The sequence below is a fragment of the Pungitius pungitius genome, chromosome 14 (genome assembly GCF_949316345.1).
Source record: "Pungitius pungitius chromosome 14, fPunPun2.1, whole genome shotgun sequence".
NCBI lineage: Eukaryota > Metazoa > Chordata > Actinopteri > Perciformes > Gasterosteidae > Pungitius > Pungitius pungitius.
Genome location: NC_084913.1, coordinates 19384168 through 19405442, shown reverse-complemented (window position 1 = coordinate 19405442; position 21275 = coordinate 19384168). Strand labels below are relative to the sequence as shown.

Genomic DNA, 21275 nt, shown 5'->3' with positions numbered 1-21275 from the left:
AATGTTGATCAACACTAATTTAGCAATCATGAAACGGAATCATTTTGGATAATATTGTCTAATTTCCTTTCATATCCAACGTTAAAACAACACTAAACATGCATCTCTTCAACAATGTGATATTCTTTTTGTAATTTGTAGGTGTACAATCTGCGGCGCTGGGCGGCTTTCGGAGAGAGAAGTGAAAAAGCTTACGGCACCTGGGATTCCCAGGCGGTCTTCCATCCAGGTACTAACCAGGCCCTGCACTGCTTAGCTTCCGAGATCAGACGAGATCAGGCGGAACCAGAGAGGTATGGCCGTAAGCTGCTTTTTATCTTTTTCCTAATCCTTTATAATGCGTCAATGAATTATGACACGCCTGCCGTTGGCATCTTTGTGTGGGTTAAATAAGGGTATGCAAAGAAGGCTGTGACATCCCATGCCGAAAATTGGATGGACTAGAGAAGACCCGCCCAGGGGTCCCAGCCAATCGGTGAATGGCCATTGCAGTCCCCGCCACCTCAAATGGCCTGACGATGGTATGGACGTAAGCCACCTTTCATCTTCTTCCTATTGCATCTCTTCTACAATGTGACATTTTTTTTTCAATTGTGTAGGTGTACAATCTACGGAGCTGGGCGGCTTTCAGAGAGAGAAGTGAAAAAGCTTACGGCACCTGGGATTCCCAGGCGGTCTTCCATCCAGGTACTAACCAGGCCCTGCTCTGCTTAGCTTCCGAGATCAGACGAGATCGGGCGGAACCAGAGAGGTATGGCCGTAAGCTGCTTTTCATCTTTTTCCTAATCCTTTAAAACGTGTCAAAGATAATCAGAAGTTTCTTTTTCTAAAATTGAAGCAGTTCTTAGCATTGGCAAGAGAGGTTCCTAAAGCCTGAAGGTAACTTTACTTTTCTTCACTGGCAATTCTAACATGTTGGGTTAGCACCTGTATTTCAACGGCTAAATTACAAACAATAGTATGCCAATCGTAAATGTTGATCAACACTAATTTAGCAATCATGAAACGGAATCATTTTGGATAATATTGTCTAATTTCCTTTCATATCCAACGTTAAAACAACACTAAACATGCATCTCTTCAACAATGTGATATTCTTTTTGTAATTTGTAGGTGTACAATCTGCGGCGCTCGGCGGCTTTCGGAGAGAGAAGTGAAAAAGCTTACGGCACCTAGGATTCCCAGGCGGTCTTCCATCCAGGTACTAACCAGGCCCTGCTCTGCTTAGCTTCCGAGATCAGACGAGATCGGGCGGAACCAGAGAGGTATGGCCGTAAGCTGCTTTTTATCTTTTTCCTAATCCTTTATAATGCGTCAATGAATTATGACACGCCTGCCGTTGGCATCTTTGTGTGGGTTAAATAAGGGTATGCAAAGAAGGCTGTGACATCCCATGCCGAAAATTGGATGGACTAGAGAAGACCCGCCCAGGGGTCCCAGCCAATCGGTGAATGGCCATTGCAGTCCCCGCCACCTCAAATGGCCTGACGATAGTATGGACGTAAGCCACCTTTCATCTTCTTCCTATTGCATCTCTTCTACAATGTGAATTTTTTTTTACAATTGTGCAGGTGTACAATTTACGGCGCTGGGCGGCTTTCAGAGAGAGAAGTGAAAAAGCTTACGGCACCTGGGATTCCCAGGCGGTCTTCCATCCAGGTACTAACCAGGCCCTGCTCTGCTTAGCTTCCGAGATCAGACGAGATCGGGCGGAACCAGAGAGGTATGGCCGTAAGCTGCTTTTCATCTTTTTCCTAATCCTTTAAAACGTGTCAAAGATAATCAGAAGTTTCTTTTTCTAAAATTGAAGCAGTTCTTAGCATTGGCAAGAGAGGTTCCTAAAGCCTGAAGGTAACTTTACTTTTCTTCACTGGCAATTCTAACATGTTGGGTTAGCACCTGTATTTCAACGGCTAAATTACAAACAATAGTATGCCAATCGTAAATGTTGATCAACACTAATTTAGCAATCATGAAACGGAATCATTTTGGATAATATTGTCTAATTTCCTTTCATATCCAACGTTAAAACAACACTAAACATGCATCTCTTCAACAATGTGATATTCTTTTTGTAATTTGTAGGTGTACAATCTGCGGCGCTGGGCGGCTTTCGGAGAGAGAAGTGAAAAAGCTTACGGCACCTGGGATTCCCAGGCGGTCTTCCATCCAGGTACTAACCAGGCCCTGCACTGCTTAGCTTCCGAGATCAGACGAGATCGGGCGGAACCAGAGAGGTATGGCCGTAAGCTGCTTTTTATCTTTTTCCTAATCCTTTATAATGCGTCAATGAATTATGACACGCCTGCCGTTGGCATCTTTGTGTGGGTTAAATAAGGGTATGCAAAGAAGGCTGTGACATCCCATGCCGAAAATTGGATGGACTAGAGAAGACCCGCCCAGGGGTCCCAGCCAATCGGTGAATGGCCATTGCAGTCCCCGCCACCTCAAATGGCCTGACGATGGTATGGACGTAAGCCACCTTTCATCTTCTTCCTATTGCATCTCTTCTACAATGTGACATTTTTTTTACAATTGTGTAGGTGTACAATCTACGGCGCTGGGCGGCTTTCAGAGAGAGAAGTGAAAAAGCTTACGGCACCTGGGATTCCCAGGCGGTCTTCCATCCAGGTACTAACCAGGCCCTGCTCTGCTTAGCTTCCGAGATCAGACGAGATCGGGCGGAACCAGAGAGGTATGGCCGTAAGCTGCTTTTCATCTTTTTCCTAATCCTTTAAAACGTGTCAAAGATAATCAGAAGTTTCTTTTTCTAAAATTGAAGCAGTTCTTAGCATTGGCAAGAGAGGTTCCTAAAGCCTGAAGGTAACTTTACTTTTCTTCACTGGCAATTCTAACATGTTGGGTTAGCACCTGTATTTCAACGGCTAAATTACAAACAATAGTATGCCAATCGTAAATGTTGATCAACACTAATTTAGCAATCATGAAACGGAATCATTTTGGATAATATTGTCTAATTTCCTTTCATATCCAACGTTAAAACAACACTAAACATGCATCTCTTCAACAATGTGATATTCTTTTTGTAATTTGTAGGTGTACAATCTGCGGCGCTGGGCGGCTTTCGGAGAGAGAAGTGAAAAAGCTTACGGCACCTGGGATTCCCAGGCGGTCTTCCATCCAGGTACTAACCAGGCCCTGCACTGCTTAGCTTCCGAGATCAGACGAGATCAGGCGGAACCAGAGAGGTATGGCCGTAAGCTGCTTTTTATCTTTTTCCTAATCCTTTATAATGCGTCAATGAATTATGACACGCCTGCCGTTGGCATCTTTGTGTGGGTTAAATAAGGGTATGCAAAGAAGGCTGTGACATCCCATGCCGAAAATTGGATGGACTAGAGAAGACCCGCCCAGGGGTCCCAGCCAATCGGTGAATGGCCATTGCAGTCCCCGCCACCTCAAATGGCCTGACGATGGTATGGACGTAAGCCACCTTTCATCTTCTTCCTATTGCATCTCTTCTACAATGTGACATTTTTTTTTCAATTGTGTAGGTGTACAATCTACGGAGCTGGGCGGCTTTCAGAGAGAGAAGTGAAAAAGCTTACGGCACCTGGGATTCCCAGGCGGTCTTCCATCCAGGTACTAACCAGGCCCTGCTCTGCTTAGCTTCCGAGATCAGACGAGATCGGGCGGAACCAGAGAGGTATGGCCGTAAGCTGCTTTTCATCTTTTTCCTAATCCTTTAAAACGTGTCAAAGATAATCAGAAGTTTCTTTTTCTAAAATTGAAGCAGTTCTTAGCATTGGCAAGAGAGGTTCCTAAAGCCTGAAGGTAACTTTACTTTTCTTCACTGGCAATTCTAACATGTTGGGTTAGCACCTGTATTTCAACGGCTAAATTACAAACAATAGTATGCCAATCGTAAATGTTGATCAACACTAATTTAGCAATCATGAAACGGAATCATTTTGGATAATATTGTCTAATTTCCTTTCATATCCAACGTTAAAACAACACTAAACATGCATCTCTTCAACAATGTGATATTCTTTTTGTAATTTGTAGGTGTACAATCTGCGGCGCTCGGCGGCTTTCGGAGAGAGAAGTGAAAAAGCTTACGGCACCTAGGATTCCCAGGCGGTCTTCCATCCAGGTACTAACCAGGCCCTGCTCTGCTTAGCTTCCGAGATCAGACGAGATCGGGCGGAACCAGAGAGGTATGGCCGTAAGCTGCTTTTTATCTTTTTCCTAATCCTTTATAATGCGTCAATGAATTATGACACGCCTGCCGTTGGCATCTTTGTGTGGGTTAAATAAGGGTATGCAAAGAAGGCTGTGACATCCCATGCCGAAAATTGGATGGACTAGAGAAGACCCGCCCAGGGGTCCCAGCCAATCGGTGAATGGCCATTGCAGTCCCCGCCACCTCAAATGGCCTGACGATAGTATGGACGTAAGCCACCTTTCATCTTCTTCCTATTGCATCTCTTCTACAATGTGAATTTTTTTTTACAATTGTGCAGGTGTACAATTTACGGCGCTGGGCGGCTTTCAGAGAGAGAAGTGAAAAAGCTTACGGCACCTGGGATTCCCAGGCGGTCTTCCATCCAGGTACTAACCAGGCCCTGCTCTGCTTAGCTTCCGAGATCAGACGAGATCGGGCGGAACCAGAGAGGTATGGCCGTAAGCTGCTTTTCATCTTTTTCCTAATCCTTTAAAACGTGTCAAAGATAATCAGAAGTTTCTTTTTCTAAAATTGAAGCAGTTCTTAGCATTGGCAAGAGAGGTTCCTAAAGCCTGAAGGTAACTTTACTTTTCTTCACTGGCAATTCTAACATGTTGGGTTAGCACCTGTATTTCAACGGCTAAATTACAAACAATAGTATGCCAATCGTAAATGTTGATCAACACTAATTTAGCAATCATGAAACGGAATCATTTTGGATAATATTGTCTAATTTCCTTTCATATCCAACGTTAAAACAACACTAAACATGCATCTCTTCAACAATGTGATATTCTTTTTGTAATTTGTAGGTGTACAATCTGCGGCGCTGGGCGGCTTTCGGAGAGAGAAGTGAAAAAGCTTACGGCACCTGGGATTCCCAGGCGGTCTTCCATCCAGGTACTAACCAGGCCCTGCACTGCTTAGCTTCCGAGATCAGACGAGATCGGGCGGAACCAGAGAGGTATGGCCGTAAGCTGCTTTTTATCTTTTTCCTAATCCTTTATAATGCGTCAATGAATTATGACACGCCTGCCGTTGGCATCTTTGTGTGGGTTAAATAAGGGTATGCAAAGAAGGCTGTGACATCCCATGCCGAAAATTGGATGGACTAGAGAAGACCCGCCCAGGGGTCCCAGCCAATCGGTGAATGGCCATTGCAGTCCCCGCCACCTCAAATGGCCTGACGATGGTATGGACGTAAGCCACCTTTCATCTTCTTCCTATTGCATCTCTTCTACAATGTGACATTTTTTTTACAATTGTGTAGGTGTACAATCTGCGGCGCTGGGCGGCTTTCAGAGAGAGAAGTGAAAAAGCTTACGGCACCTGGGATTCCCAGGCGGTCTTCCATCCAGGTACTAACCAGGCCCTGCTCTGCTTAGCTTCCGAGATCAGACGAGATCGGGCGGAACCAGAGAGGTATGGCCGTAAGCTGCTTTTCATCTTTTTCCTAATCCTTTAAAACGTGTCAAAGATAATCAGAAGTTTCTTTTTCTAAAATTGAAGCAGTTCTTAGCATTGGCAAGAGAGGTTCCTAAAGCCTGAAGGTAACTTTACTTTTCTTCACTGGCAATTCTAACATGTTGGGTTAGCACCTGTATTTCAACGGCTAAATTACAAACAATAGTATGCCAATCGTAAATGTTGATCAACACTAATTTAGCAATCATGAAACGGAATCATTTTGGATAATATTGTCTAATTTCCTTTCATATCCAACGTTAAAACAACACTAAACATGCATCTCTTCAACAATGTGATATTCTTTTTGTAATTTGTAGGTGTACAATCTGCGGCGCTCGGCGGCTTTCGGAGAGAGAAGTGAAAAAGCTTACGGCACCTGGGATTCCCAGGCGGTCTTCCATCCAGGTACTAACCAGGCCCTGCTCTGCTTAGCTTCCGAGATCAGACGAGATCGGGCGGAACCAGAGAGGTATGGCCGTAAGCTGCTTTTTATCTTTTTCCTAATCCTTTATAATGCGTCAATGAATTATGACACGCCTGCCGTTGGCATCTTTGTGTGGGTTAAATAAGGGTATGCAAAGAAGGCTGTGACATCCCATGCCGAAAATTGGATGGACTAGAGAAGACCCGCCCAGGGGTCCCAGCCAATCGGTGAATGGCCATTGCAGTCCCCGCCACCTCAAATGGCCTGACGATGGTATGGACGTAAGCCACCTTTCATCTTCTTCCTATTGCATCTCTTCTACAATGTGACATTTTTTTTACAATTGTGTAGGTGTACAATCTACGGCGCTGGGCGGCTTTCAGAGAGAGAAGTGAAAAAGCTTACGGCACCTGGGATTCCCAGGCGGTCTTCCATCCAGGTACTAACCAGGCCCTGCTCTGCTTAGCTTCCGAGATCAGACGAGATCGGGCGGAACCAGAGAGGTATGGCCGTAAGCTGCTTTTCATCTTTTTCCTAATCCTTTAAAACGTGTCAAAGATAATCAGAAGTTTCTTTTTCTAAAATTGAAGCAGTTCTTAGCATTGGCAAGAGAGGTTCCTAAAGCCTGAAGGTAACTTTACTTTTCTTCACTGGCAATTCTAACATGTTGGGTTAGCACCTGTATTTCAACGGCTAAATTACAAACAATAGTATGCCAATCGTAAATGTTGATCAACACTAATTTAGCAATCATGAAACGGAATCATTTTGGATAATATTGTCTAATTTCCTTTCATATCCAACGTTAAAACAACACTAAACATGCATCTCTTCAACAATGTGATATTCTTTTTGTAATTTGTAGGTGTACAATCTGCGGCGCTCGGCGGCTTTCGGAGAGAGAAGTGAAAAAGCTTACGGCACCTGGGATTCCCAGGCGGTCTTCCATCCAGGTACTAACCAGGCCCTGCTCTGCTTAGCTTCCGAGATCAGACGAGATCGGGCGGAACCAGAGAGGTATGGCCGTAAGCTGCTTTTTATCTTTTTCCTAATCCTTTATAATGCGTCAATGAATTATGACACGCCTGCCGTTGGCATCTTTGTGTGGGTTAAATAAGGGTATGCAAAGAAGGCTGTGACATCCCATGCCGAAAATTGGATGGACTAGAGAAGACCCGCCCAGGGGTCCCAGCCAATCGGTGAATGGCCATTGCAGTCCCCGCCACCTCAAATGGCCTGACGATGGTATGGACGTAAGCCACCTTTCATCTTCTTCCTATTGCATCTCTTCTACAATGTGACATTTTTTTTACAATTGTGTAGGTGTACAATCTACGGCGCTGGGCGGCTTTCAGAGAGAGAAGTGAAAAAGCTTACGGCACCTGGGATTCCCAGGCGGTCTTCCATCCAGGTACTAACCAGGCCCTGCTCTGCTTAGCTTCCGAGATCAGACGAGATCGGGCGGAACCAGAGAGGTATGGCCGTAAGCTGCTTTTCATCTTTTTCCTAATCCTTTAAAACGTGTCAAAGATAATCAGAAGTTTCTTTTTCTAAAATTGAAGCAGTTCTTAGCATTGGCAAGAGAGGTTCCTAAAGCCTGAAGGTAACTTTACTTTTCTTCACTGGCAATTCTAACATGTTGGGTTAGCACCTGTATTTCAACGGCTAAATTACAAACAATAGTATGCCAATCGTAAATGTTGATCAACACTAATTTAGCAATCATGAAACGGAATCATTTTGGATAATATTGTCTAATTTCCTTTCATATCCAACGTTAAAACAACACTAAACATGCATCTCTTCAACAATGTGATATTCTTTTTGTAATTTGTAGGTGTACAATTTGCGGCGCTCGGCGGCTTTCGGAGAGAGAAGTGAAAAAGCTTACGGCACCTGGGATTCCCAGGCGGTCTTCCATCCAGGTACTAACCAGGCCCTGCTCTGCTTAGCTTCCGAGATCAGACGAGATCGGGCGGAACCAGAGAGGTATGGCCGTAAGCTGCTTTTTATCTTTTTCCTAATCCTTTATAATGCGTCAATGAATTATGACACGCCTGCCGTTGGCATCTTTGTGTGGGTTAAATAAGGGTATGCAAAGAAGGCTGTGACATCCCATGCCGAAAATTGGATGGACTAGAGAAGACCCGCCCAGGGGTCCCAGCCAATCGGTGAATGGCCATTGCAGTCCCCGCCACCTCAAATGGCCTGACGATGGTATGGACGTAAGCCACCTTTCATCTTCTTCCTATTGCATCTCTTCTACAATGTGAAATTTTTTTTACAATTGTGTAGGTGTACAATCTACGGCGCTGGGCGGCTTTCAGAGAGAGAAGTGAAAAAGCTTACGGCACATGGGATTCCCAGGCGGTCTTCCATCCAGGTACTAACCAGGCCCTGCTCTGCTTAGCTTCAGAGATCAGACGAGATCGGGCGGAACCAGAGAGGTATGGCCGTAAGCTGCTTTTCATCTTTTTCCTAATCCTTTAAAACGTGTCAAAGATAATCAGAAGTTTCTTTTTCTAAAATTGAAGCAGTTCTTAGCATTGGCAAGAGAGGTTCCTAAAGCCTGAAGGTAACTTTACTTTTCTTCACTGGCAATTCTAACATGTTGGGTTAGCACCTGTATTTCAACGGCTAAATTACAAACAATAGTATGCCAATCGTAAATGTTGATCAACACTAATTTAGCAATCATGAAACGGAATCATTTTGGATAATATTGTCTAATTTCCTTTCATATCCAACGTTAAAACAACACTAAACATGCATCTCTTCAACAATGTGATATTCTTTTTGTAATTTGTAGGTGTACAATCTGCGGCGCTCGGCGGCTTTCGGAGAGAGAAGTGAAAAAGCTTACGGCACCTGGGATTCCCAGGCGGCCTTCCATCCAGGTACTAACCAGGCCCTGCTCTGCTTAGCTTCCGAGATCAGACGAGATCGGGCGGAACCAGAGAGGTATGGCCGTAAGCTGCTTTTTATCTTTTTCCTAATCCTTTATAATGCGTCAATGAATTATGACACGCCTGCCGTTGGCATCTTTGTGTGGGTTAAATAAGGGTATGCAAAGAAGGCTGTGACATCCCATGCCGAAAATTGGATGGACTAGAGAAGACCCGCCCAGGGGTCCCAGCCAATCGGTGAATGGCCATTGCAGTCCCCGCCACCTCAAATGGCCTGACGATGGTATGGACGTAAGCCACCTTTCATCTTCTTCCTATTGCATCTCTTCTACAATGTGACATTTTTTTTACAATTGTGTAGGTGTACAATCTACGGCGCTGGGCGGCTTTCAGAGAGAGAAGTGAAAAAGCTTACGGCACCTGGGATTCCCAGGCGGTCTTCCATCCAGGTACTAACCAGGCCCTGCTCTGCTTAGCTTCCGAGATCAGACGAGATCGGGCGGAACCAGAGAGGTATGGCCGTAAGCTGCTTTTCATCTTTTTCCTAATCCTTTAAAACGTGTCAAAGATAATCAGAAGTTTCTTTTTCTAAAATTGAAGCAGTTCTTAGCATTGGCAAGAGAGGTTCCTAAAGCCTGAAGGTAACTTTACTTTTCTTCACTGGCAATTCTAACATGTTGGGTTAGCACCTGTATTTCAACGGCTAAATTACAAACAATAGTATGCCAATCGTAAATGTTGATCAACACTAATTTAGCAATCATGAAACGGAATCATTTTGGATAATATTGTCTAATTTCCTTTCATATCCAACGTTAAAACAACACTAAACATGCATCTCTTCAACAATGTGATATTCTTTTTGTAATTTGTAGGTGTACAATCTGCGGCGCTCGGCGGCTTTCGGAGAGAGAAGTGAAAAAGCTTACGGCACCTGGGATTCCCAGGCGGTCTTCCATCCAGGTACTAACCAGGCCCTGCTCTGCTTAGCTTCCGAGATCAGACGAGATCGGGCGGAACCAGAGAGGTATGGCCGTAAGCTGCTTTTTATCTTTTTCCTAATCCTTTATAATGCGTCAATGAATTATGACACGCCTGCCGTTGGCATCTTTGTGTGGGTTAAATAAGGGTATGCAAAGAAGGCTGTGACATCCCATGCCGAAAATTGGATGGACTAGAGAAGACCCGCCCAGGGGTCCCAGCCAATCGGTGAATGGCCATTGCAGTCCCCGCCACCTCAAATGGCCTGACGATGGTATGGACGTAAGCCACCTTTCATCTTCTTCCTATTGCATCTCTTCTACAATGTGAAATTTTTTTTACAATTGTGTAGGTGTACAATCTACGGCGCTGGGCGGCTTTCAGAGAGAGAAGTGAAAAAGCTTACGGCACATGGGATTCCCAGGCGGTCTTCCATCCAGGTACTAACCAGGCCCTGCTCTGCTTAGCTTCCGAGATCAGACGAGATCGGGCGGAACCAGAGAGGTATGGCCGTAAGCTGCTTTTCATCTTTTTCCTAATCCTTTAAAACGTGTCAAAGATAATCAGAAGTTTCTTTTTCTAAAATTGAAGCAGTTCTTAGCATTGGCAAGAGAGGTTCCTAAAGCCTGAAGGTAACTTTACTTTTCTTCACTGGCAATTCTAACATGTTGGGTTAGCACCTGTATTTCAACGGCTAAATTACAAACAATAGTATGCCAATCGTAAATGTTGATCAACACTAATTTAGCAATCATGAAACGGAATCATTTTGGATAATATTGTCTAATTTCCTTTCATATCCAACGTTAAAACAACACTAAACATGCATCTCTTCAACAATGTGATATTCTTTTTGTAATTTGTAGGTGTACAATCTGCGGCGCTCGGCGGCTTTCGGAGAGAGAAGTGAAAAAGCTTACGGCACCTGGGATTCCCAGGCGGCCTTCCATCCAGGTACTAACCAGGCCCTGCTCTGCTTAGCTTCCGAGATCAGACGAGATCGGGCGGAACCAGAGAGGTATGGCCGTAAGCTGCTTTTTATCTTTTTCCTAATCCTTTATAATGCGTCAATGAATTATGACACGCCTGCCGTTGGCATCTTTGTGTGGGTTAAATAAGGGTATGCAAAGAAGGCTGTGACATCCCATGCCGAAAATTGGATGGACTAGAGAAGACCCGCCCAGGGGTCCCAGCCAATCGGTGAATGGCCATTGCAGTCCCCGCCACCTCAAATGGCCTGACGATGGTATGGACGTAAGCCACCTTTCATCTTCTTCCTATTGCATCTCTTCTACAATGTGACATTTTTTTTACAATTGTGTAGGTGTACAATCTACGGCGCTGGGCGGCTTTCAGAGAGAGAAGTGAAAAAGCTTACGGCACCTGGGATTCCCAGGCGGTCTTCCATCCAGGTACTAACCAGGCCCTGCTCTGCTTAGCTTCCGAGATCAGACGAGATCGGGCGGAACCAGAGAGGTATGGCCGTAAGCTGCTTTTCATCTTTTTCCTAATCCTTTAAAACGTGTCAAAGATAATCAGAAGTTTCTTTTTCTAAAATTGAAGCAGTTCTTAGCATTGGCAAGAGAGGTTCCTAAAGCCTGAAGGTAACTTTACTTTTCTTCACTGGCAATTCTAACATGTTGGGTTAGCACCTGTATTTCAACGGCTAAATTACAAACAATAGTATGCCAATCGTAAATGTTGATCAACACTAATTTAGCAATCATGAAACGGAATCATTTTGGATAATATTGTCTAATTTCCTTTCATATCCAACGTTAAAACAACACTAAACATGCATCTCTTCAACAATGTGATATTCTTTTTGTAATTTGTAGGTGTACAATCTGCGGCGCTCGGCGGCTTTCGGAGAGAGAAGTGAAAAAGCTTACGGCACCTGGGATTCCCAGGCGGTCTTCCATCCAGGTACTAACCAGGCCCTGCTCTGCTTAGCTTCCGAGATCAGACGAGATCGGGCGGAACCAGAGAGGTATGGCCGTAAGCTGCTTTTTATCTTTTTCCTAATCCTTTATAATGCGTCAATGAATTATGACACGCCTGCCGTTGGCATCTTTGTGTGGGTTAAATAAGGGTATGCAAAGAAGGCTGTGACATCCCATGCCGAAAATTGGATGGACTAGAGAAGACCCGCCCAGGGGTCCCAGCCAATCGGTGAATGGCCATTGCAGTCCCCGCCACCTCAAATGGCCTGACGATGGTATGGACGTAAGCCACCTTTCATCTTCTTCCTATTGCATCTCTTCTACAATGTGAAATTTTTTTTACAATTGTGTAGGTGTACAATCTACGGCGCTGGGCGGCTTTCAGAGAGAGAAGTGAAAAAGCTTACGGCACATGGGATTCCCAGGCGGTCTTCCATCCAGGTACTAACCAGGCCCTGCTCTGCTTAGCTTCCGAGATCAGACGAGATCGGGCGGAACCAGAGAGGTATGGCCGTAAGCTGCTTTTCATCTTTTTCCTAATCCTTTAAAACGTGTCAAAGATAATCAGAAGTTTCTTTTTCTAAAATTGAAGCAGTTCTTAGCATTGGCAAGAGAGGTTCCTAAAGCCTGAAGGTAACTTTACTTTTCTTCACTGGCAATTCTAACATGTTGGGTTAGCACCTGTATTTCAACGGCTAAATTACAAACAATAGTATGCCAATCGTAAATGTTGATCAACACTAATTTAGCAATCATGAAACGGAATCATTTTGGATAATATTGTCTAATTTCCTTTCATATCCAACGTTAAAACAACACTAAACATGCATCTCTTCAACAATGTGATATTCTTTTTGTAATTTGTAGGTGTACAATCTGCGGCGCTCGGCGGCTTTCGGAGAGAGAAGTGAAAAAGCTTACGGCACCTGGGATTCCCAGGCGGCCTTCCATCCAGGTACTAACCAGGCCCTGCTCTGCTTAGCTTCCGAGATCAGACGAGATCGGGCGGAACCAGAGAGGTATGGCCGTAAGCTGCTTTTTATCTTTTTCCTAATCCTTTATAATGCGTCAAAAAATTATGTCACGCCTGCCGTTGGCATCTTTGTGTGGGTTAAATAAGGGTATGCAAAGAAGGCTGTGACATCCTATGCCGAAAATTGGATGGACTAGAGAAGACCCGCCCAGGAGTCCCAGCCAATCGGTGGATGGCCATTGCAGTCCCCGCCACCTCAAATGGCCTGACGATGGTATGGACGTAAGCCACCTTTCATCTTCTTCCTATTGCATCTCTTCTACAATGTGAAATACTTTTTACAATTGTGTAGGTGTACAATCTGCGGCGCTGGGCGGCTTTCGGAGAGAGAAGTGAAAAAGCTTACGGCACCTGGGATTCCCAGGCGGTCTTCCATCCAGGTACTAACCAGGCCCTGCTCTGCTTAGCTTCCGAGATCAGACGAGATCGGGCGGAACCAGAGAGGTATGGCCGTAAGCTGCTTTAATATCTTTTTCCTAATCCTTTAGAACGTGTCAAAGATAATCAGAAAAGTTTCTTTTTCTAAAATTGAAGCAGTTCTTAGGATTGGCAAGAGAGGTTCCTAAAACCTGAAGGTAACTTTACTTTTCTTCACTGGCAATTCTAACATGTTGGGTTAGCACCTGTATTTCAACGGCTAAATTACAAACAAAAGTAGGCCAATTGTTAAATGTTGATCAACACTAATTTAGCAACCATGAAACGGAATCAATTTTGATGATATTGTCTAAGTTCCTTATATATCCAACGTTAAAACAACACTAAACATGCATCTCTTCGACAATGTGATATACTTTTTGTAATTTGTAGGTGTACAATCTGCGGCGCTCGGCGGCTTTCAGAGAGAAGTGAAAAAGCTTACGGCACCTGGGATTCCCAGGCGGTCTTCCATCCAGGTACTAACCAGGCCCTGCTCTGCTTAGCTTCCGAGATCAGACGAGATCGGGCGGAACCAGAGAGGTATGGCCGTAAGCTGCTTTTTATCTTTTTCCTAATCCTTTATAATGCGTCAAAAAATTATGTCACGCCTGCCGTTGGCATCTTTGTGTGGGTTAAATAAGGGTATGCAAAGAAGGCTGTGACATCCTATGCCGAAAATTGGATGGACTAGAGAAGACCCGCCCAGGAGTCCCAGCCAATCGGTGGATGGCCATTGCAGTCCCCGCCACCTCAAATGGCCTGACGATGGTATGGACGTAAGCCACCTTTCATCTTCTTCCTATTGCATCTCTTCTACAATGTGAAATACTTTTTACAATTGTGTAGGTGTACAATCTGCGGCGCTGGGCGGCTTTCGGAGAGAGAAGTGAAAAAGCTTACGGCACCTGGGATTCCCAGGCGGTCTTCCATCCAGGTACTAACCAGGCCCTGCTCTGCTTAGCTTCCGAGATCAGACGAGATCGGGCGGAACCAGAGAGGTATGGCCGTAAGCTGCTTTAATATCTTTTTCCTAATCCTTTAGAACGTGTCAAAGATAATCAGAAAAGTTTCTTTTTCTAAAATTGAAGCAGTTCTTAGGATTGGCAAGAGAGGTTCCTAAAACCTGAAGGTAACTTTACTTTTCTTCACTGGCAATTCTAACATGTTGGGTTAGCACCTGTATTTCAACGGCTAAATTACAAACAAAAGTAGGCCAATTGTTAAATGTTGATCAACACTAATTTAGCAACCATGAAACGGAATCAATTTTGATGATATTGTCTAAGTTCCTTATATATCCAACGTTAAAACAACACTAAACATGCATCTCTTCGACAATGTGATATACTTTTTGTAATTTGTAGGTGTACAATCTGCGGCGCTCGGCGGCTTTCAGAGAGAAGTGAAAAAGCTTACGGCACCTGGGATTCCCAGGCGGTCTTCCATCCAGGTACTAACCAGGCCCTGCTCTGCTTAGCTTCCGAGATCAGACGAGATCGGGCGGAACCAGAGAGGTATGGCCGTAAGCTGCTTTTTATCTTTTTCCTAATCCTTTATAATGCGTCAAAAAATTATGTCACGCCTGCCGTTGGCATCTTTGTGTGGGTTAAATAAGGGTATGCAAAGAAGGCTGTGACATCCTATGCCGAAAATTGGATGGACTAGAGAAGACCCGCCCAGGAGTCCCAGCCAATCGGTGGATGGCCATTGCAGTCCCCGCCACCTCAAATGGCCTGACGATGGTATGGACGTAAGCCACCTTTCATCTTCTTCCTATTGCATCTCTTCTACAATGTGAAATACTTTTTACAATTGTGTAGGTGTACAATCTGCGGCGCTGGGCGGCTTTCGGAGAGAGAAGTGAAAAAGCTTACGGCACCTGGGATTCCCAGGCGGTCTTCCATCCAGGTACTAACCAGGCCCTGCTCTGCTTAGCTTCCGAGATCAGACGAGATCGGGCGGAACCAGAGAGGTATGGCCGTAAGCTGCTTTAATATCTTTTTCCTAATCCTTTAGAACGTGTCAAAGATAATCAGAAAAGTTTCTTTTTCTAAAATTGAAGCAGTTCTTAGGATTGGCAAGAGAGGTTCCTAAAACCTGAAGGTAACTTTACTTTTCTTCACTGGCAATTCTAACATGTTGGGTTAGCACCTGTATTTCAACGGCTAAATTACAAACAAAAGTAGGCCAATTGTTAAATGTTGATCAACACTAATTTAGCAACCATGAAACGGAATCAATTTTGATGATATTGTCTAAGTTCCTTATATATCCAACGTTAAAACAACACTAAACATGCATCTCTTCGACAATGTGATATACTTTTTGTAATTTGTAGGTGTACAATCTGCGGCGCTCGGCGGCTTTCAGAGAGAAGTGAAAAAGCTTACGGCACCTGGGATTCCCAGGCGGTCTTCCATCCAGGTACTAACCAGGCCCTGCTCTGCTTAGCTTCCGAGATCAGACGAGATCGGGCGGAACCAGAGAGGTATGGCCGTAAGCTGCTTTTTATCTTTTTCCTAATCCTTTATAATGCGTCAAAAAATTATGTCACGCCTGCCGTTGGCATCTTTGTGTGGGTTAAATAAGGGTATGCAAAGAAGGCTGTGACATCCTATGCCGAAAATTGGATGGACTAGAGAAGACCCGCCCAGGAGTCCCAGCCAATCGGTGGATGGCCATTGCAGTCCCCGCCACCTCAAATGGCCTGACGATGGTATGGACGTAAGCCACCTTTCATCTTCTTCCTATTGCATCTCTTCTACAATGTGAAATACTTTTTACAATTGTGTAGGTGTACAATCTGCGGCGCTGGGCGGCTTTCGGAGAGAGAAGTGAAAAAGCTTACGGCACCTGGGATTCCCAGGCGGTCTTCCATCCAGGTACTAACCAGGCCCTGCTCTGCTTAGCTTCCGAGATCAGACGAGATCGGGCGGAACCAGAGAGGTATGGCCGTAAGCTGCTTTAATATCTTTTTCCTAATCCTTTAGAACGTGTCAAAGATAATCAGAAAAGTTTCTTTTTCTAAAATTGAAGCAGTTCTTAGGATTGGCAAGAGAGGTTCCTAAAACCTGAAGGTAACTTTACTTTTCTTCACTGGCAATTCTAACATGTTGGGTTAGCACCTGTATTTCAACGGCTAAATTACAAACAAAAGTAGGCCAATTGTTAAATGTTGATCAACACTAATTTAGCAACCATGAAACGGAATCAATTTTGATGATATTGTCTAAGTTCCTTATATATCCAACGTTAAAACAACACTAAACATGCATCTCTTCGACAATGTGATATACTTTTTGTAATTTGTAGGTGTACAATCTGCGGCGCTCGGCGGCTTTCAGAGAGAAGTGAAAAAGCTTACGGCACCTGGGATTCCCAGGCGGTCTTCCATCCAGGTACTAACCAGGCCCTGCTCTGCTTAGCTTCCGAGATCAGACGAGATCGGGCGGAACCAGAGAGGTATGGCCGTAAGCTGCTTTTTATCTTTTTCCTAATCCTTTATAATGCGTCAAAAAATTATGTCACGCCTGCCGTTGGCATCTTTGTGTGGGTTAAATAAGGGTATGCAAAGAAGGCTGTGACATCCTATGCCGAAAATTGGATGGACTAGAGAAGACCCGCCCAGGAGTCCCAGCCAATCGGTGGATGGCCATTGCAGTCCCCGCCACCTCAAATGGCCTGACGATGGTATGGACGTAAGCCACCTTTCATCTTCTTCCTATTGCATCTCTTCTACAATGTGAAATACTTTTTACAATTGTGTAGGTGTACAATCTGCGGCGCTGGGCGGCTTTCGGAGAGAGAAGTGAAAAAGCTTACGGCACCTGGGATTCCCAGGCGGTCTTCCATCCAGGTACTAACCAGGCCCTGCTCTGCTTAGCTTCCGAGATCAGACGAGATCGGGCGGAACCAGAGAGGTATGGCCGTAAGCTGCTTTAATATCTTTTTCCTAATCCTTTAGAACGTGTCAAAGATAATCAGAAAAGTTTCTTTTTCTAAAATTGAAGCAGTTCTTAGGATTGGCAAGAGAGGTTCCTAAAACCTGAAGGTAACTTTACTTTTCTTCACTGGCAATTCTAACATGTTGGGTTAGCACCTGTATTTCAACGGCTAAATTACAAACAAAAGTAGGCCAATTGTTAAATGTTGATCAACACTAATTTAGCAACCATGAAACGGAATCAATTTTGATGATATTGTCTAAGTTCCTTATATATCCAACGTTAAAACAACACTAAACATGCATCTCTTCGACAATGTGATGTACTTTTTGTAATTTGTAGGTGTACAATCTGCGGCGCTCGGCAGCTTTCAGAGAGAAGTGAAAAAGCTTACGGCACCTGGGATTCCCAGGCGGTCTTCCATCCAGGTACTAACCAGGCCCTGCTCTGCTTAGCTTCCGAGATCAGACGAGATCGGGCGGAACCAGAGAGGTATGGCCGTAAGCTGCTTTTTATCTTTTTCCTAATCCTTTATAATGCGTCAAAAAATTATGTCACGCCTGCCGTTGGCATCTTTGTGTGGGTTAAATAAGGGTATGCAAAGAAGGCTGTGACATCCTATGCCGAAAATTGGATGGACTAGAGAAGACCCGCCCAGGAGTCCCAGCCAATCGGTGGATGGCCATTGCAGTCCCCGCCACCTCAAATGGCCTGACGATGGTATGGACGTAAGCCACCTTTCATCTTCTTCCTATTGCATCTCTTCTACAATGTGAAATACTTTTTACAATTGTGTAGGTGTACAATCTGCGGCGCTGGGCGGCTTTCGGAGAGAGAAGTGAAAAAGCTTACGGCACCTGGGATTCCCAGGCGGTCTTCCATCCAGGTACTAACCAGGCCCTGCTCTGCTTAGCTTCCGAGATCAGACGAGATCGGGCGGAACCAGAGAGGTATGGCCGTAAGCTGCTTTAATATCTTTTTCCTAATCCTTTAGAACGTGTCAAAGATAATCAGAAAAGTTTCTTTTTCTAAAATTGAAGCAGTTCTTAGGATTGGCAAGAGAGGTTCCTAAAACCTGAAGGTAACTTTACTTTTCTTCACTGGCAATTCTAACATGTTGGGTTAGCACCTGTATTTCAACGGCTAAATTACAAACAAAAGTAGGCCAATTGTTAAATGTTGATCAACACTAATTTAGCAACCATGAAACGGAATCAATTTTGATGATATTGTCTAAGTTCCTTATATATCCAACGTTAAAACAACACTAAACATGCATCTCTTCGACAATGTGATATACTTTTTGTAATTTGTAGGTGTACAATCTGCGGCGCTCGGCGGCTTTCAGAGAGAAGTGAAAAAGCTTACGGCACCTGGGATTCCCAGGCGGTCTTCCATCCAGGTACTAACCAGGCCCTGCTCTGCTTAGCTTCCGAGATCAGACGAGATCGGGCGGAACCAGAGAGGTATGGCCGTAAGCTGCTTTTTATCTTTTTCCTAATCCTTTATAATGCGTCAAAAAATTATGTCACGCCTGCCGTTGGCATCTTTGTGTGGGTTAAATAAGGGTATGCAAAGAAGGCTGTGACATCCTATGCCGAAAATTGGATGGACTAGAGAAGACCCGCCCAGGAGTCCCAGCCAATCGGTGGATGGCCATTGCAGTCCCCGCCACCTCAAATGGCCTGACGATGGTATGGACGTAAGCCACCTTTCATCTTCTTCCTATTGCATCTCTTCTACAATGTGAAATACTTTTTACAATTGTGTAGGTGTACAATCTGCGGCGCTGGGCGGCTTTCGGAGAGAGAAGTGAAAAAGCTTACGGGACCTGGGATTCCCAGGCGGTCTTCCATCCAGGTACTAACCAGGCCCTGCTCTGCTTAGCTTCCGAGATCAGACGAGATCGGGCGGAACCAGAGAGGTATGGCCGTAAGCTGCTTTAATATCTTTTTCCTAATCCTTTAGAACGTGTCAAAGATAATCAGAAAAGTTTCTTTTTCTAAAATTGAAGCAGTTCTTAGGATTGGCAAGAGAGGTTCCTAAAACCTGAAGGTAACTTTACTTTTCTTCACTGGCAATTCTAACATGTTGGGTTAGCACCTGTATTTCAACGGCTAAATTACAAACAAAAGTAGGCCAATTGTTAAATGTTGATCAACACTAATTTAGCAACCATGAAACGGAATCAATTTTGATGATATTGTCTAAGTTCCTTATATATCCAACGTTAAAACAACACTAAACATGCATCTCTTCGACAATGTGATATACTTTTTGTAATTTGTAGGTGTACAATCTGCGGCGCTCGGCAGCTTTCAGAGAGAAGTGAAAAAGCTTACGGCACCTGGGATTCCCAGGCGGTCTTCCATCCAGGTACTAACCAGGCCCTGCTCTGCTTAGCTTCCGAGATCAGACGAGATCGGGCGGAACCAGAGAGGTATGGCCGTAAGCTGCTTTTTATCTTTTTCCTAATCCTTTAGAACGTGTCAAAGATAATCAGAAAAGTTTCTTTTTCTAAAATTGAAGCAGTTCTTAGGATTGGCAAGAGAGGTTCCTAAAACCTGAAGGTAACTTTACTTTTCTTCACTGGCAATTCTAACATGTTGGGTTAGCACCTGTATTTCAACGGCTAAATTACAAACAAAAGTAGGCCAATTGTTAAATGTTGATCAACACTAATTTAGCAACCATGAAACGGAATCAATTTTGATGATATTGTCTAAGTTCCTTATATATCCAACGTTAAAACAACACTAAACATGCATCTCTTCGACAATGTGATGTACTTTTTGTAATTTGTAGGTGTACAATCTGCGGCGCTCGGCAGCTTTCAGAGAGAAGTGAAAAAGCTTACGGCACCTGGGATTCCCAGGCGGTCTTCCATCCAGGTACTAACCAGGCCCTGCTCTGCTTAGCTTCCGAGATCAGACGAGATCGGGCGGAACCAGAGAGGTATGGCCGTAAGCTGCTTTAATATCTTTTTCCTAATCCTTTAGAACGTGTCAAAGATAATCAGAAAAGTTTCTTTTTCTAAAATTGAAGCAGTTCTTAGGATTGGCAAGAGAGGTTCCTAAAACCTGAAGGTAACTTTACTTTTCTTCACTGGCAATTCTAACATGTTGGGTTAGCACCTGTATTTCAACGGCTAAATTACAAACAAAAGTAGGCCAATTGTTAAATGTTGATCAACACTAATTTAGCAACCATGAAACGGAATCAATTTTGATGATATTGTCTAAGTTCCTTATATATCCAACGTTAAAACAACACTAAACATGCATCTCTTCGACAATGTGATGTACTTTTTGTAATTTGTAGGTGTACAATCTGCGGCGCTCGGCAGCTTTCAGAGAGAAGTGAAAAAGCTTACGGCACCTGGGATTCCCAGGCGGTCTTCCATCCAGGTACTAACCAGGCCCTGCTCTGCTTAGCTTCCGAGATCAGACGAGATCGGGCAGAACCAGAGAGGTATGGCCGTAAGCTGCTTTTTATCTTTTTCCTAATCCTTTATAATGCGTCAAAAAATTATGTCACGCCTGCCGTTGGCATCTTTGTGTGGGTTAAATAAGGGTATGCAAAGAAGGCTGTGACATCCTATGCCGAAAATTGGATGGACTAGAGAAGACCCGCCCAGGAGTCCCAGCCAATCGGTGGATGGCCATTGCAGTCCCCGCCACCTCAAATGGCCTGACGATGGTATGGACGTAAGCCACCTTTCATCTTCTTCCTATTGCATCTCTTCTACAATGTGAAATACTTTTTACAATTGTGTAGGTGTACAATCTGCGGCGCTGGGCGGCTTTCGGAGAGAGAAGTGAAAAAGCTTACGGCACCTGGGATTCCCAGGCGGTCTTCCATCCAGGTACTAACCAGGCCCTGCTCTGCTTAGCTTCCGAGATCAGACGAGATCGGGCGGAACCAGAGAGGTATGGCCGTAAGCTGCTTTAATATCTTTTTCCTAATCC

General features: G+C 44.4%; 44 non-coding genes across 44 annotated transcripts; all 44 read right to left on the bottom strand.

The window, feature by feature from the left end:
- Positions 1-188: 188 nt before the first annotated feature.
- LOC134104960 (5S ribosomal RNA) lies at positions 189-307 on the bottom strand. The gene has a single exon (XR_009942327.1). It is a non-coding gene; the product is annotated as a 5S ribosomal RNA (ribosomal RNA).
- Positions 308-646: 339 nt separating this feature from the next.
- LOC134104610 (5S ribosomal RNA) lies at positions 647-765 on the bottom strand. Its single transcript, XR_009942009.1, has one exon. It is a non-coding gene; the product is annotated as a 5S ribosomal RNA (ribosomal RNA).
- Positions 766-1160: 395 nt separating this feature from the next.
- On the bottom strand, positions 1161-1279 carry LOC134104940 (5S ribosomal RNA). Its single transcript, XR_009942308.1, has one exon. It is a non-coding gene; the product is annotated as a 5S ribosomal RNA (ribosomal RNA).
- A 339-nt stretch (positions 1280-1618) lies between these two features.
- LOC134104609 (5S ribosomal RNA) lies at positions 1619-1737 on the bottom strand. Its single transcript, XR_009942008.1, has one exon. It is a non-coding gene; the product is annotated as a 5S ribosomal RNA (ribosomal RNA).
- Positions 1738-2132: 395 nt separating this feature from the next.
- LOC134104900 (5S ribosomal RNA) lies at positions 2133-2251 on the bottom strand. Its single transcript, XR_009942272.1, has one exon. It is a non-coding gene; the product is annotated as a 5S ribosomal RNA (ribosomal RNA).
- Positions 2252-2590: 339 nt separating this feature from the next.
- On the bottom strand, positions 2591-2709 carry LOC134104608 (5S ribosomal RNA). Its single transcript, XR_009942007.1, has one exon. It is a non-coding gene; the product is annotated as a 5S ribosomal RNA (ribosomal RNA).
- Positions 2710-3104: 395 nt separating this feature from the next.
- Positions 3105-3223, bottom strand: LOC134104959 (5S ribosomal RNA). The gene has a single exon (XR_009942326.1). It is a non-coding gene; the product is annotated as a 5S ribosomal RNA (ribosomal RNA).
- A 339-nt stretch (positions 3224-3562) lies between these two features.
- LOC134104607 (5S ribosomal RNA) lies at positions 3563-3681 on the bottom strand. The gene has a single exon (XR_009942006.1). It is a non-coding gene; the product is annotated as a 5S ribosomal RNA (ribosomal RNA).
- A 395-nt stretch (positions 3682-4076) lies between these two features.
- Positions 4077-4195, bottom strand: LOC134104938 (5S ribosomal RNA). The gene has a single exon (XR_009942307.1). It is a non-coding gene; the product is annotated as a 5S ribosomal RNA (ribosomal RNA).
- A 339-nt stretch (positions 4196-4534) lies between these two features.
- Positions 4535-4653, bottom strand: LOC134104606 (5S ribosomal RNA). Its single transcript, XR_009942005.1, has one exon. It is a non-coding gene; the product is annotated as a 5S ribosomal RNA (ribosomal RNA).
- A 395-nt stretch (positions 4654-5048) lies between these two features.
- LOC134104899 (5S ribosomal RNA) lies at positions 5049-5167 on the bottom strand. Its single transcript, XR_009942271.1, has one exon. It is a non-coding gene; the product is annotated as a 5S ribosomal RNA (ribosomal RNA).
- A 339-nt stretch (positions 5168-5506) lies between these two features.
- Positions 5507-5625, bottom strand: LOC134104605 (5S ribosomal RNA). Its single transcript, XR_009942004.1, has one exon. It is a non-coding gene; the product is annotated as a 5S ribosomal RNA (ribosomal RNA).
- A 395-nt stretch (positions 5626-6020) lies between these two features.
- Positions 6021-6139, bottom strand: LOC134104604 (5S ribosomal RNA). The gene has a single exon (XR_009942003.1). It is a non-coding gene; the product is annotated as a 5S ribosomal RNA (ribosomal RNA).
- A 339-nt stretch (positions 6140-6478) lies between these two features.
- Positions 6479-6597, bottom strand: LOC134104603 (5S ribosomal RNA). The gene has a single exon (XR_009942002.1). It is a non-coding gene; the product is annotated as a 5S ribosomal RNA (ribosomal RNA).
- A 395-nt stretch (positions 6598-6992) lies between these two features.
- LOC134104602 (5S ribosomal RNA) lies at positions 6993-7111 on the bottom strand. Its single transcript, XR_009942001.1, has one exon. It is a non-coding gene; the product is annotated as a 5S ribosomal RNA (ribosomal RNA).
- Positions 7112-7450: 339 nt separating this feature from the next.
- LOC134104599 (5S ribosomal RNA) lies at positions 7451-7569 on the bottom strand. The gene has a single exon (XR_009941999.1). It is a non-coding gene; the product is annotated as a 5S ribosomal RNA (ribosomal RNA).
- A 395-nt stretch (positions 7570-7964) lies between these two features.
- On the bottom strand, positions 7965-8083 carry LOC134104598 (5S ribosomal RNA). Its single transcript, XR_009941998.1, has one exon. It is a non-coding gene; the product is annotated as a 5S ribosomal RNA (ribosomal RNA).
- A 339-nt stretch (positions 8084-8422) lies between these two features.
- On the bottom strand, positions 8423-8541 carry LOC134104994 (5S ribosomal RNA). Its single transcript, XR_009942358.1, has one exon. It is a non-coding gene; the product is annotated as a 5S ribosomal RNA (ribosomal RNA).
- A 395-nt stretch (positions 8542-8936) lies between these two features.
- Positions 8937-9055, bottom strand: LOC134104926 (5S ribosomal RNA). Its single transcript, XR_009942296.1, has one exon. It is a non-coding gene; the product is annotated as a 5S ribosomal RNA (ribosomal RNA).
- A 339-nt stretch (positions 9056-9394) lies between these two features.
- LOC134104597 (5S ribosomal RNA) lies at positions 9395-9513 on the bottom strand. The gene has a single exon (XR_009941997.1). It is a non-coding gene; the product is annotated as a 5S ribosomal RNA (ribosomal RNA).
- A 395-nt stretch (positions 9514-9908) lies between these two features.
- Positions 9909-10027, bottom strand: LOC134104596 (5S ribosomal RNA). The gene has a single exon (XR_009941996.1). It is a non-coding gene; the product is annotated as a 5S ribosomal RNA (ribosomal RNA).
- A 339-nt stretch (positions 10028-10366) lies between these two features.
- On the bottom strand, positions 10367-10485 carry LOC134104979 (5S ribosomal RNA). The gene has a single exon (XR_009942344.1). It is a non-coding gene; the product is annotated as a 5S ribosomal RNA (ribosomal RNA).
- A 395-nt stretch (positions 10486-10880) lies between these two features.
- Positions 10881-10999, bottom strand: LOC134104925 (5S ribosomal RNA). Its single transcript, XR_009942295.1, has one exon. It is a non-coding gene; the product is annotated as a 5S ribosomal RNA (ribosomal RNA).
- Positions 11000-11338: 339 nt separating this feature from the next.
- Positions 11339-11457, bottom strand: LOC134104595 (5S ribosomal RNA). Its single transcript, XR_009941995.1, has one exon. It is a non-coding gene; the product is annotated as a 5S ribosomal RNA (ribosomal RNA).
- A 395-nt stretch (positions 11458-11852) lies between these two features.
- LOC134104594 (5S ribosomal RNA) lies at positions 11853-11971 on the bottom strand. Its single transcript, XR_009941994.1, has one exon. It is a non-coding gene; the product is annotated as a 5S ribosomal RNA (ribosomal RNA).
- A 339-nt stretch (positions 11972-12310) lies between these two features.
- LOC134104978 (5S ribosomal RNA) lies at positions 12311-12429 on the bottom strand. The gene has a single exon (XR_009942343.1). It is a non-coding gene; the product is annotated as a 5S ribosomal RNA (ribosomal RNA).
- A 395-nt stretch (positions 12430-12824) lies between these two features.
- Positions 12825-12943, bottom strand: LOC134104924 (5S ribosomal RNA). Its single transcript, XR_009942294.1, has one exon. It is a non-coding gene; the product is annotated as a 5S ribosomal RNA (ribosomal RNA).
- Positions 12944-13282: 339 nt separating this feature from the next.
- On the bottom strand, positions 13283-13401 carry LOC134104593 (5S ribosomal RNA). Its single transcript, XR_009941993.1, has one exon. It is a non-coding gene; the product is annotated as a 5S ribosomal RNA (ribosomal RNA).
- A 397-nt stretch (positions 13402-13798) lies between these two features.
- On the bottom strand, positions 13799-13917 carry LOC134104592 (5S ribosomal RNA). Its single transcript, XR_009941992.1, has one exon. It is a non-coding gene; the product is annotated as a 5S ribosomal RNA (ribosomal RNA).
- A 339-nt stretch (positions 13918-14256) lies between these two features.
- On the bottom strand, positions 14257-14375 carry LOC134104591 (5S ribosomal RNA). Its single transcript, XR_009941991.1, has one exon. It is a non-coding gene; the product is annotated as a 5S ribosomal RNA (ribosomal RNA).
- Positions 14376-14772: 397 nt separating this feature from the next.
- On the bottom strand, positions 14773-14891 carry LOC134104590 (5S ribosomal RNA). The gene has a single exon (XR_009941990.1). It is a non-coding gene; the product is annotated as a 5S ribosomal RNA (ribosomal RNA).
- A 339-nt stretch (positions 14892-15230) lies between these two features.
- Positions 15231-15349, bottom strand: LOC134104587 (5S ribosomal RNA). The gene has a single exon (XR_009941988.1). It is a non-coding gene; the product is annotated as a 5S ribosomal RNA (ribosomal RNA).
- Positions 15350-15746: 397 nt separating this feature from the next.
- On the bottom strand, positions 15747-15865 carry LOC134104586 (5S ribosomal RNA). The gene has a single exon (XR_009941987.1). It is a non-coding gene; the product is annotated as a 5S ribosomal RNA (ribosomal RNA).
- A 339-nt stretch (positions 15866-16204) lies between these two features.
- On the bottom strand, positions 16205-16323 carry LOC134104585 (5S ribosomal RNA). Its single transcript, XR_009941986.1, has one exon. It is a non-coding gene; the product is annotated as a 5S ribosomal RNA (ribosomal RNA).
- A 397-nt stretch (positions 16324-16720) lies between these two features.
- On the bottom strand, positions 16721-16839 carry LOC134104584 (5S ribosomal RNA). Its single transcript, XR_009941985.1, has one exon. It is a non-coding gene; the product is annotated as a 5S ribosomal RNA (ribosomal RNA).
- Positions 16840-17178: 339 nt separating this feature from the next.
- Positions 17179-17297, bottom strand: LOC134104583 (5S ribosomal RNA). Its single transcript, XR_009941984.1, has one exon. It is a non-coding gene; the product is annotated as a 5S ribosomal RNA (ribosomal RNA).
- Positions 17298-17694: 397 nt separating this feature from the next.
- LOC134104582 (5S ribosomal RNA) lies at positions 17695-17813 on the bottom strand. The gene has a single exon (XR_009941983.1). It is a non-coding gene; the product is annotated as a 5S ribosomal RNA (ribosomal RNA).
- A 339-nt stretch (positions 17814-18152) lies between these two features.
- On the bottom strand, positions 18153-18271 carry LOC134104581 (5S ribosomal RNA). The gene has a single exon (XR_009941982.1). It is a non-coding gene; the product is annotated as a 5S ribosomal RNA (ribosomal RNA).
- Positions 18272-18668: 397 nt separating this feature from the next.
- LOC134104580 (5S ribosomal RNA) lies at positions 18669-18787 on the bottom strand. Its single transcript, XR_009941981.1, has one exon. It is a non-coding gene; the product is annotated as a 5S ribosomal RNA (ribosomal RNA).
- A 339-nt stretch (positions 18788-19126) lies between these two features.
- Positions 19127-19245, bottom strand: LOC134104982 (5S ribosomal RNA). The gene has a single exon (XR_009942347.1). It is a non-coding gene; the product is annotated as a 5S ribosomal RNA (ribosomal RNA).
- A 397-nt stretch (positions 19246-19642) lies between these two features.
- LOC134104579 (5S ribosomal RNA) lies at positions 19643-19761 on the bottom strand. Its single transcript, XR_009941980.1, has one exon. It is a non-coding gene; the product is annotated as a 5S ribosomal RNA (ribosomal RNA).
- A 396-nt stretch (positions 19762-20157) lies between these two features.
- Positions 20158-20276, bottom strand: LOC134104577 (5S ribosomal RNA). The gene has a single exon (XR_009941979.1). It is a non-coding gene; the product is annotated as a 5S ribosomal RNA (ribosomal RNA).
- Positions 20277-20673: 397 nt separating this feature from the next.
- On the bottom strand, positions 20674-20792 carry LOC134104908 (5S ribosomal RNA). Its single transcript, XR_009942279.1, has one exon. It is a non-coding gene; the product is annotated as a 5S ribosomal RNA (ribosomal RNA).
- Positions 20793-21131: 339 nt separating this feature from the next.
- LOC134104573 (5S ribosomal RNA) lies at positions 21132-21250 on the bottom strand. Its single transcript, XR_009941975.1, has one exon. It is a non-coding gene; the product is annotated as a 5S ribosomal RNA (ribosomal RNA).
- Positions 21251-21275: the final 25 nt, after the last annotated feature.